Here is a 12,364-nt window from a genome sequence, read left to right on the forward strand (position 1 = left end):
GACTCTAACACCTTAACCTTGACATGTTGTTTAGCTCATAAATCCATCATCTTCCTCATTACTACACAATTTTCTACCATCCAGCAAACTCCCATCAATTAGCACCTCCTCCATCAGCCAAGTTGCGTCAGAAGCTCTCAGCAATGACACTCCCTGTGCCCAAGAACGAATGTCACTCTAACCTTCTTCCCCAAATTGGAAACACTTCCTACAAGAGAGCTTCTTCCAAGAAAGAAAATGTTTGACTAAAGAAATATTGGCGATATAAACCCATAGTAAGCAGTGAGATCTGGGTCGAGCTCTACTTAAGTCAAATCAGTAACTGAATCCTAAATTATTTCTCTCCAATCGTATTCAACTTCAGAGTGAAGTTCAAGCTGGGGATAAATCTGACAAAGTAAGTAATAGGATTATTATCTAACAGAAAACATCTTGCAGGTTTTAGTGGAGTCAGAGACATTGCTAAATAGTTATCTTGAGCGTTGACATTTTTGTGGCTGACATTACATGTGGCTGACATTTTACTGAGGTCTTCTGGATAGGATCTCCGTCCATCTCTGGACAACCACTACGCGGACAAATAGTGAATGGCTGGCGCACTTACGATACAGATTGGCCTGACTGCAGGCATCTCCCTATTCTCTAGTGAGCCAGCTTCAGCCTTAAGTTGTAGTTGAAGGAAGCGAAAGGAGCAGGACATAAAAGCATTTAAAACTGGTGCCTTCGGGAAATGGGGGTTCACCAATCAGAGAGACGTGATTTTCAGAGCTACAGTCTACAACTGCCTTAAAGCAGTGAATTCATTTTCGAAATGCAACTGGGTTCTGGGTGGAGAACACACAATGCAATATACAGATGATGTGTTATAGAAATTGAAAACTATATAATTTTACTAACCAGTGTCACCCCAACAAATTTAATAAAGATTAAACAAAAATGCAACTAGGTTCCAGATGAACCTGTTTTGTCTTTTTTCTCTAAAAGTAAATTGGATTCATTATTCTAATCTCTAACCTTAAACATGTGCAACAATTTAGGTATTATATTTATGTTACGTAAGAAAAAAACCTTAAGGAATTTTGTAGTGAATTGTCTGGGATTTTTAAAATTTATTTTTGGTAACATCATTCAATTTGACTCATTTTAGATATCCTAATGTGAGACCTAGCCTAATTTAACTTAGAATGTGTATTTATTTAGTCTGGTAATATTTGGGAAGCATAAAACTAAAGTATTAAAAGAAAGGTAATTTACTAAAAGAAAAGTAATTTCAGCAGCTAATCAGTAGCTATAGTCACTAGAAAAAGAGCAATGTAATTTATAAAAAGCTCAGGATAATAATTTTATTATTATCTTTTATTAATTTTTTTGCATTATTTAGGTATTATTGAAACCACCATTTGTATGTATCATTAGTCCCAGGGCATTTCATGAGAATAATCCTTGCCAACTTTGAAATTTCAAAAATGATTTTCTAAGCTAAATGATATGATCTTATTAATTGATGCAAGAAAAGGATTTGATAAGATCTAACGCACATTCATGATAAAAACTCTCAGCAAACCAGGAATAAAAGGGAATTTTCTCAACTTGATAAAGAACATCTACAAAAATCCTACAGCTAACATGCAACTTACCGGTGAAAAACTAAATGCGTTCTTCCCAAGATTAGGAACAAAGCAAGAATATTTTTTTCTCATTACTGTTACTTAGCATAGTATTGGAAATTCTTGCCAGTGTACTAGGCAAGGAAAAATATATACACACTGGAAAGGAAGAAATGAAATTACCATTATTTGCAGATGTGGAGAATCCCAAGGAAACTGTACAAAAATTCGTAGAACACTTACTGTGAGTTTAGGAAAAATTGGATAGAAGAACAATACACAAAAATCAACCACATTTCTATATACTAACAATGAATATGTGAAATCAAAATTAAAAACACAATTGCTTCAAAGAAGATGTTATATTTAGGTATATACAATGAAACATACATAGGATCTGTGTGCTGAAAATTACCAAATGATAAAAGAAAGACATCAAAGAAGATCTAAATAAATGGACACATGTGTTCAGGGATTGGAAGACTCAACATAGTAAAGATGCCAGTTATTCTCAAATTGATGCACAGATATAATGCAAGTCCTATCAAAACCCCAGCAAGATTTTTCCATAGACATAAAAAAGTTTATTTGTATATTTATATGTAAAGGCACAGGCCCTTGAATAGCTAAAACGATCTTGACAAAGAAGAATAAAGTAAGAGGAATCAGTCTACATTATATTAAGCCTTACGATGTAGCTGTACTAATCAAGACAGTGTGATATTGGTGGTGGTTAGACACCTAGGTCAATGAAACAGAATCGAGAACCCAGAAATAGACCTCCACAAGTGTGCCCAACTGATTTTTTTTACAAAGGTGCAAAAGCAGTTTAATAGAGGAAAGATAGCCTTTTCAATAAATGGTGTTAGAGCAACTGAACATCTGGAAGAAAAAAAATTAACTTCAACCTAAACCTCAGACCTTAAACAAAAATTAGTTCAAAATGGGTCATAGACATAAAATGAAAAATATAAACCATAACACTTTTATAAGAAATCAGAGGAGAAATCTTTGAGACCTCAGGACAGGCAAAGAATTCTCAGCCTTGACACCAAAAGCAATATTCAAAAGGAAAACTGATAAAATGGACTTTATCAAAATGAAAAACCTTTGTTCTAAGAAAGTCCTGTTAAGAGGATTAAAAAATAAGCTATAGACTGGGGGAAAATATTTGTAAACCACATAGAACTACAATTGAGACTATATAAAGAATTCTCAAAATCCAATAGTAGAAAAACAAATAATCCAATTACAAAATAGGCAAAAGATATGAACAGATATTGCAGCAATCAAGAGTTACATACGACCAAAAAAAAGCACATGAAGAGTGTTCACCATTAGGGAAATGCAAATTAAAAGCACATATCACTGGATAATCCTGGCCAAAATAGTCACACACACACACACACACACACACACACACACACACACACACACACACACAGTTATAGCTCATTGCAGAGTATAGCACTCTACAGAACAATGACCGGGGTTGAGGGTCCCCTAGTATGGATAGCACAGAATGGACTCTACAGTGACTTTTTAACCAAAATGACAGAATTCAGATGACAATGGAATAGCATCTTAAAGTGTTAAATAAAAGTAAATGCCAAGCTATAATCCAATATTCAGAGATAGTCCGTGAAATTTAAGACAGAATAAAGAGTTTTTCAAGAAAACAAAAACCAAGAAAAATTTTTACCAGAAGATTTGCAATAAATGAAAAAAACTCTAAAGGGCGTTCTTCAAAAGGAAAGAAATAGATTCCATACAGAAGCATAGAAATTCAGGAAGAAAAAAACAACAATGGTAACTATACATATTTACTAAGTGCATAAAACAATAAACATGTTTGATTTGCTTAAAATATATGTAGATAAATATATGTGGATAAATAGATTTAAAAGTTTCTAAGGTCCTTGCACGTACCATAAAGTGGTAAAAGGACTAATTTTAAATTAGATTCTAATGAGTCAAGGTAGAATATTGTAACTTCTAAGATAACTACTAAAAAGAGAGTAAAAGAATATCTAAGTAATGATTTTAAAAAGGGAATAATAGAAACTGATCAATTAAAAAAAAGGCAACAAAGGAGCACAACAGGTGGAACAGTATCCAAGCACTATGCACAATGGTCTATTTAAACCCAACAACGTTAATAATTTTATTCTCTATAAATATATTAAATTCTCTAATTGAAAGACAAAGCAAAGCAAAACCCAAATACATTTTTTAGGATAGAGAAAGGTTGAAAGTGGAGAGGTTGAAAAACATACCATGCAAACTGAATTGAGAGAAAGCTAGGGAAGCAATACAACATCAGAGAAAGTGGAGATCGGGGTAAGAAGCATTAAAAAAGGATATGCAAAACAAAACAAAACAAAGCAAATAAAAAAAGGATATGCAGAATGATATGAGTCAACTCACCAAGAAGATATAATAATTTGAAATGTAGATGTGCTACATTACATTTCCTCAAAGTAAAAAAAGAACAAAACTCTAACCTTTGTACAGCTTGACCTTTGTACTGAGCTTCTAATTCTCATAGCTGACTACAAAACATTAGCTGGATGGCACCAAATTCTCCATACTAAATTATTATTTATCCTATAAAACCCGGTCCTCGTCTAGTAGTTTTATAGTTGGGTAGTGCTATCACAAAATACTGTCCAGAAACCTTAGGACCACCATTTTCCCCCGTGTTCCCTCACTGTCTTGATCAACTACTACTGTGTTCCGCTGATTGGACTGTACAACTTAAGTATTTCTCCTTTCAACCCCCTTCTTTATTTTCACATTGCCACTATTTTTATCACCCCCTGCCTTAATTATTGCAATACTTTCCTAAATTTTTCCTGCCTGAAATGCAGCCCCTACTTCAAAACATCATCCTCACAGATGCAAGAATGTGCCTTCAAAAACAAACCCAATGAGGCTGTAGCACTCTCCAGCTCAAAAAAAAATCAATGGTCCCCTTTTGCATAAGAGACAGAGCCCTTCAGTTATCTCTACTGTCTCAGCTCCTATTGGTCTTCTCCACTTTATACCCCAAAGCATCACCAAACAATGTGCAGGTCAAGCTGTAGCTTCTGAAATGGGATACATCTTTGTGCACACTTTATCTTCCCCATAGAATATTTGTTTCTCAATGAATGCCTTCTCATCCTTCCAAGTCAATACTATTTATAGCTCAAATTCACTGCATGCTAACTGGGTGCCAGGAATGTATTAGATTAATCCGTACCACAGTCCTATGAGGTAGTTACTATTAGTGTGCCCATTTTACAGACAACAAAAACCAAGACCTAGAGGACATGTAAATTGTCGAAGGTCAAACTTGTTGGGATGTACAAGAACTGGGTTTGAACCCACGAAGTCTAGCTCCAGAGCGTGCACTATTAACCATTTACACTATAATTCAGAGTTTAACTCTCTGTGATGCTTTCTCTCCCAATCCTCTGTTCTCTTCACTCAACACCAAAGTACCACACATTCTTTCTTTTCTGCCTCCACTCTTTGCACGTGTCTGTCAAAAGCAGTTCTACCGAATTTATAATTATCTGCTGACTCTTCCACTTGTGTGAACTTCCCAAGAATAGGGACCTTGTTGAATTCATCTTTGTATCCCCAAAGAAAAGCTCATTGCCTGCATAATAAGTAGCTGGTGAATATTGTTGAATAAACAATGAAGGAATGAATAGAAAATATAAATAGTTATTAGATGGATTTTTGCTTTCTAGTCTAAGTTTATAGGGAGAATTCTTGAAATTAAATGCATTTCTTGATTTATAAGTTTGTTCCTATATTATAAACACATTATGTGTATGTGCATGTATATATAAATATAAAATTTTTTTTAACAAAATGACTTTTTGGTTCTATGTCTTAACCTGCTATTAAAGCTAATTTAGTTGACTGTGGTATATTTAATTGTAAAAAAAATATTAGAACAACAATAAAAGTAGCACTAAAATATTTAAAATGCTGCCCAGGGAGTAGTGTTTTAGTAGGAAAATGCTTCTTTAGCTAAAAAGTTGCCATGATGAATGTTAGCTCTGTTACTTAAAAAAATTTAATCTCTGAGTATTAGATTTCAGCAGACAGAGTAAATTTAATAAATAATTTGTAAAATTCAGGATACATTAGGTGCAGCAGCACTATTTAAAGAAGTAAAACATTACTCAACATTGACAATTACAAAATCAAAAGTTATCAAAATTTAAAAATGTTCTGTTTAGAGAAAGCAGGATTAATAGCAGCAGTCATAAAATAGGTCGCAATATGAGAGATGTGGAATTCGTAAAACCAGACCAAGTATCCAACAGCTTTTTAATATTTAAACAAGGACGTGAAATCATTTTGTTGTTCGCATTGATATACTAGGTTGTGCACTGCTATCGATATTTCAACTTTTACTCCTCTGGTGGTAGTATTTTTCTGTGGACAAGGATTACTTTCCCAATTCTGCTGAAAACTTGCTGCGTGACCTTGGCAGGTCACTTAATTTCCTCGTGACTTAGTTCTCCAATTTGTAAGCTAAAGTATATGATAAGAATACCAATTGGGGTTATAGCATTAAAATAAATGTCCAAATTCCTTCATTTTGTTAGAATCCTGTGGTAAGGAATATTACTAAATTGAAGGCCATAATTTGGGACTAGAGTGTTTTTGTTATATAGAGATTCGATATTCTTATATTGCAATGCAATTGTATTCCACATTTAACTGTGCTAATTCTTTACCATTATGTCATGCAAAGTCGATAAGACAGATATTACATTTATCTGTCAATATCAGAAAGATAATAGGCTATTACTGCATATGTATATATTATATATTATGTTAATATATTATATTTTATACAATGCATACATTATATATTATATGTATATATGTGCATATATATTACATATATAATTATAATACTATTTGTAAGTATAAGTACTGTTTATAATATAAATGTATTATAAAATATATTATACTATATGTTTGTGTAAATATATAATGTTCATATTATAAATATAATATAATATATAAATTATGTTATGTAATACAAACATTTATATAACTTTTATAATACAAAATTATAATATAGATTATATAAGTAGTATTAATATAGTATAAATATATAATTGTTCTATTTACAAATAGTATATTTTATTAAAATATATATTTTTGCTTTCCTTATGAAAAGGAGGAAACAGTGAGTGATGTGCCATATTTACATAGTAATAGGATATTAGCAAATATACTATTTGGGACTAGGTAGAAATTGGAATGCTACTAATAGAAAGCAGAGTGTCAAATGAGAACACAAAACTGGAGAAAAGTAACTCTATCCACCCCAAAGAGTAAGAAAAGAAATAGCTTACTTCTCAGAAAATTCCCCCATAATCTCTCTTTGTCCCTGGGTAAATTTATTGATGACAACAGAGGTGATGTGGGCTGATTAGGTAAACCACGAATTTGGGAGACAGGCCTAGCTGGTTCAAAGCTCGTCTTTACCTCTTAGGAACTTTTTGACTGCAGACAAATTAGTCAGTCTCTCTACTTCTTATTTCCTCTTTTGTGAAAGGAATAATCCCTCTCTTTTGGGTAGTTGTGAGGGTTAGATGAGATAATCCATATAAAGTGCGTCATGTAGGTGCTCAGTGACAGGGAGTCATTATCGGTGTGCCCTGGAATTTTGTGACAAGTCTTCACTTGGGAGTGCACATAAAACAAAGCTACCACATGAAGTTAACAGATATTTTTTATATATATCAGAACAAAGAGAAGAATACAGTCCTATTGCCCTCATAATGTTTTGTTTCTAAACAACCAATTTACAGCCAAATAATTTTTTTAAATGTTTACTGCTGACCAGATATAATTTGCTTGTATGCTTCTCGGAACACCAAAGCCAGGCAGAGCTGAATAAGGATAATGACAAACAATTTAACCCAAAATGTCCAGTTATCTGAGACAAAACTGGGTTACATTTTAGAGAGGTCTGGTATGTCTTAAGTTATGATGAATAATTGCTTTCCAGTTCTTGCTTACTTGAATGGTTTTCAAAATGTTATCTTATAATTTGCTATGACCTCACCTTTATCACTTAGCTTGGTTTCCACAGTACCATCTGGTTTTATTTCCCAACAGCCTCCCCCTTCAAGAGCAGGGGCGGCAATCGGGTCATTCCAGGGAGCACAGGCTCTGATGCTGGAATATATTTTAATAAAAAACATTCGTTTCTTTTTGCTGATCTGGAATTTTACTCCTGTCTACTTGCTTTTGTGAGGTTTCGGTGAACTAAGCATTTGTTGGCTTCTTTATCGTATTCCCACATTCTCAGCTCAGCAAAAAACCCTTTTCAGTAAAACCCACAAAGGATAAACTGCAGATAACCTTGTCTTTGACATCAGCTCCCAAGGGAAGTCCAATCACCAGTGAAAGTTACAAGGCTTAAAAAGGGCGGAAATAAGCTTAGTCTAGTTTTCTGCAAATGGGTTTACAATTTCAGCTCATCTCATTCTCAGTCTTCATCAGGGGGAGCAAATGACATTAAGAGAACAGACAAACAGCACTGCTTTCGAGTAATACCCCCATTATTGCTAACCTGAGAGCTGTTTGAGCAGTGACTTATAAAATTATTCAAGCTATAATTCAACTCTTATTGCACTTGTACTTTTAGAAGTAATGTGGTTTGGTAGCTTATATCAGGCTGCTAAGAAGCACATCGAGACATACAAATGTCAGACAATTAAGTTCACGAACTTGCCATCGTGCGCTTACACTGTGGAAAGTTTGCGAACTTAATTGTCTGACTTTTTGTATACATATTGATATTTAGTGTCATTGAATATTTTTAAATTTATTCTTTTATAGTTTAGCTACAGAATTTTAGAATTCCTCTCAAGGTCCAAACTTAACACCAAAACTGAAAAAAATAACTAGAAGCCAAAGGGAATTTGACATGTTACATTTTTCTCCATTTCTCATGACCATATTTTTCCATCATTGGGGCCCCAGTTTCATCAGCTTTCTCTGTCTCCCATTCCTACTCTTCTTATCCCCTAAGTAAACCCTTGTTCAACTCCCTCAACTTCTTCCCACCACTGCCACCTGTCTTCCTTTTGCACGTTCGAGAGACATTATCCAGATGTTAAGGTAGCAGGTAAAAATCCAGAACCAGACATGTCTTGAATGTTGAGTCTGATCCTGTATTCCTAATTCGCTAAGGATGAAAATGGCCCACCTTACTACCCTAGCAATAGCTGAACTATATGAACCAGGATTGCCTTTTGAGAATAAGGCAAATCTAGATAAAATATAATGCATAGCATGCTGTATATATTATATACCATGGAATTGTGAAGTAGGCTTAATTTATCCACTTATTCTTTAATTCATTCATATATCCAGTATTGATGGAGTAATATTTATGTGCTAGGCCTCTTCAAAGACTTACAATATAATTGGAATTTAGCTTTTGATTTCAGATTTAAGTTATAAAGTGTACTTTAGGGTTTGCTGGTTAGATTTTGGTGCAAAGTGAACAAGAAATAAATTATTGTACCATGAAGTGGTCCTGTTAATGACAATGCTCCCTGTCACCCACCTCCCTCACTTTAGAGATAGGACGGGTGGGTCATGGAACCCTATAGAAACCCAGGACTTCAATATTACTTTCTAATACAAACAGTCTTTCTCTTTGATGTCTATGCATATGGTACTTTACAGGAATTATCCACTTCGTCCCTATAACGTTCTTAAAAGATAGAAAGGGGTAATGCTTCAAACTGATCTGTTTTAGTGGCTAAAATTGAGCTCAGAGCTGTGATCAGACTTTTCTAAAGCATTGTTACCAGGCAGGCAATGATTTAACGATTGGGTCTCGGCCACCTGCTTTCCGGTCACGCCCACGTGGGTGTGTTTCCACCTGTGGACTGTGAGTCAAGTCACTTTGTCCTTGTTAAACACGTGCTTTGGTATTTTTGCCTTTGTCTCCCAGCAGAGGTCTGTGAGTGTGACCTTAATGCCACCTGACTCATTTTTCATATGGCAAATACCCTGGGTGTAGGAAGACAGTGCCCTCATCCTCCGCACACGGGCTGTGGGCAACAGGGGGCCAAGAGCGTTAGTCATGTGTCCAGAAGGTACAGCCATAGGTGACGTGCACCTCTGGTCACTGGCATCAGCTTGTCCCTGATACTGCCATCTTCTCCAGGGTGACAGCCTTGTCCTTCTAGGACCTCCCATCCTGAAGGTGTCACTCTTCACTCTCCTTGGCCACTCACTGATCCAAATGCCTACAAACCTCATACCTATTGGGCCAAATTCAGTGTTCTGCCCTGACATTGAGCTAAAGTGCTATAGAATACATTACTTAAGAAAACAAATGAAATGACTGTGGCACTACACTGTCTATAAATGTACTTGAAATCCCCGATCTAATCCTACATCTACGTTTGGTGTCTAATGGGATAATCATGTCACAAATAGGCTTCCTGAGCAGCACACTGTCATGAGACCAGTAGAGGAAGAGGATATGGGGCTTTGCTGGTTTAAAAACACGCTTGCAAGTCTGGAACACTTCATGCGTGATATGGTAAGTAAGCACGGTCATGGCCAAAGTAGATCCCGATGGTCAAGGAGGGGCAGAAACTCAGCTAGCAGAGGTTACTAGAATAAAGGGTAGTTGTAAGTGTCAATTCTGCACTGTGGAGCATGACTACTTCAGCCAAATCCACAGGACTGATGGCTTTTGAAACTTTATGGGATCACAGATACCGTTAACAATCAGATGAAAGCTATCTCTGGAGAAAAATGCTCAGATTGGCAGGTAATTCCCCAAGGCCCGCCACGATCACTTTGCAAGGGATCAATTATTCATGACGTGCTGGAGTGCATGAGGGGGAAGGTAGACTCACGTTACAGTCACACAGCGGCTCTTGCCAAGTGCCTGCTCTGCTTTCCCTCCCTGATATCCGCCCACGTGGTCCTTAACAGCAGCCATTCCATGAAAGAAGACCCAATTTCACTACATAGTTAGTAATTAGCAATAAAGGATATGTACCCCAAATGTGCTCTGACCCATGAGCAATACAAGTATAACAAATGCACGAGGAGTTTATTGAAAAATCACATATTTATGTGGGCCCGCTCTTTACTAACTTCTGAAAAATTAAAGCACATGTTTATAAAGTCTCGCCCAGTACGTAATCTAAATTGCAAAACTCTAGTGTTTTCATCAAGATAAGCTAAATTGAGATGTTGTTCACTAAAACAGTTTCCTTTTCATATGAATTGTTTCCTCTGTGAAGATCTTGTTTTCCAGGCTGAACTGACAGCCTTGGAAACAAAAATTCACTGTTCGGTCCACAAGTTGCTTTACCGGAAACACAGGGCAGTTGTAGATGGATGAGGTGGACGTGACGTGTGCATCTCAACAGCTAAGTCTAAGTTTTTTATCCAGATCTGTAACTAAATGTTTATATAAACTCTAGAATTCAGTCCATTCTCATTTTTCCTCCCCTTTTCCTCATCACAAAAAGAGAACAAAACAAAACAAAATTAAAGTTATGCAGAATGATCCGCTAATTTATATGTGTGGTCTTGAAAGCTTTGCAACATCATACAATATAAAATCATAACACCTACATTTTCAGTAAAAAATTATTATTAAAAAATTACTTAAAATTACCAAAATATTTCCAAGTGGCTGATGGTGTTTGTACAGAGGCAAAAGTCACCATCATGAAATGCAGTGGTAGCACAATGCTGGCAGGTAACGAAATTGTATTTCTGCTCTTGGCACTTAAACCTATTCTCTAACTGTGACCAGAGGGAAACAGTAATTGACTGAAAGTGTCTGATGCTCATGGATGAGCAGAGCCTCTGACAGTATACGATTTTTTTTCCTTCTGTGCTACTTCAATTCAGTAGACTCACAGTAAGCCCAAAAGTATCTTCTTTGTAGCCCAGAAAAACACAGGAATTTAACAAAGCTAGAGAACACGGGCTATCCTGGGAAGCGTCCTGCTGACGACAACTGTGTGGAGTGCTTTGAGACTACTTCAACTGTCATGTGAGAATATATTAGGGAAAAGAAAAACAACTTGAAAGTGGGAACCAAGAACAAATGTAAATATATGCCATTTGATTCTAAAGGCTGGGCTAAAGGCAAGACTCTATGAGTTCTTTTGTACAAAAACAATCTGCAAGGGCAAATTAATGTTTCCTTCAAAATAGCCTCCTGTGTTTTGTATGCCACTTCACGTAGGCAATTCCATTAAGGTAACAGTCTCTCTCTGCCCAAGAGACTTGCTTTCAAGTTACTGTTGATACAGCTAAGTTGGGTAGGTGGCAAAGTGACTTTCTGATATAATTGGTCATGATGTCTGCTGTTTGTTGGGAAGCCTTCAAAGCTCAGAGTCCAATTGCTTCCCTGAAGAAATGCACACACACAAACAATAAGGCTAAATGAGAAGAAGTTTAAGGTGAGCTCTGCTTTGACTCAGAGGGATGAAGTTATCCACAGCATGGGGTAAGGAGAAAGAAAGAGTTTGAACAGTAAGTCAGGATTTTTATCGTAGAAAACATCCTAGGTCTCTGTGAGACTTCAGAGTATGGGATTTGTTTGGTGAGCTGTTCGTTTTCAGAACACTAATCACATCTATGTTCAAATAGAAGAATCAAAACACTTTACAAAGTCAAATATAAACTATGTTAGACTGTGCCACCAATGCTATGAGTATAGATACCCAGAGGATTGA

General features: G+C 35.8%; 1 protein-coding gene across 1 annotated transcript in view; it reads right to left on the bottom strand.

Annotated features, from left to right (window-relative positions):
• The window catches only part of CUBN (cubilin), a 238,602-nt gene that overhangs the window by 23,204 nt on the left and 203,034 nt on the right, over positions 1-12,364 (bottom strand). The window lies entirely within an intron of this gene.

The sequence above is a fragment of the Rhinolophus sinicus genome, linkage group LG02 (assembly GCF_036562045.2).
Source record: "Rhinolophus sinicus isolate RSC01 linkage group LG02, ASM3656204v1, whole genome shotgun sequence".
Lineage (NCBI taxonomy): Eukaryota > Metazoa > Chordata > Mammalia > Chiroptera > Rhinolophidae > Rhinolophus > Rhinolophus sinicus.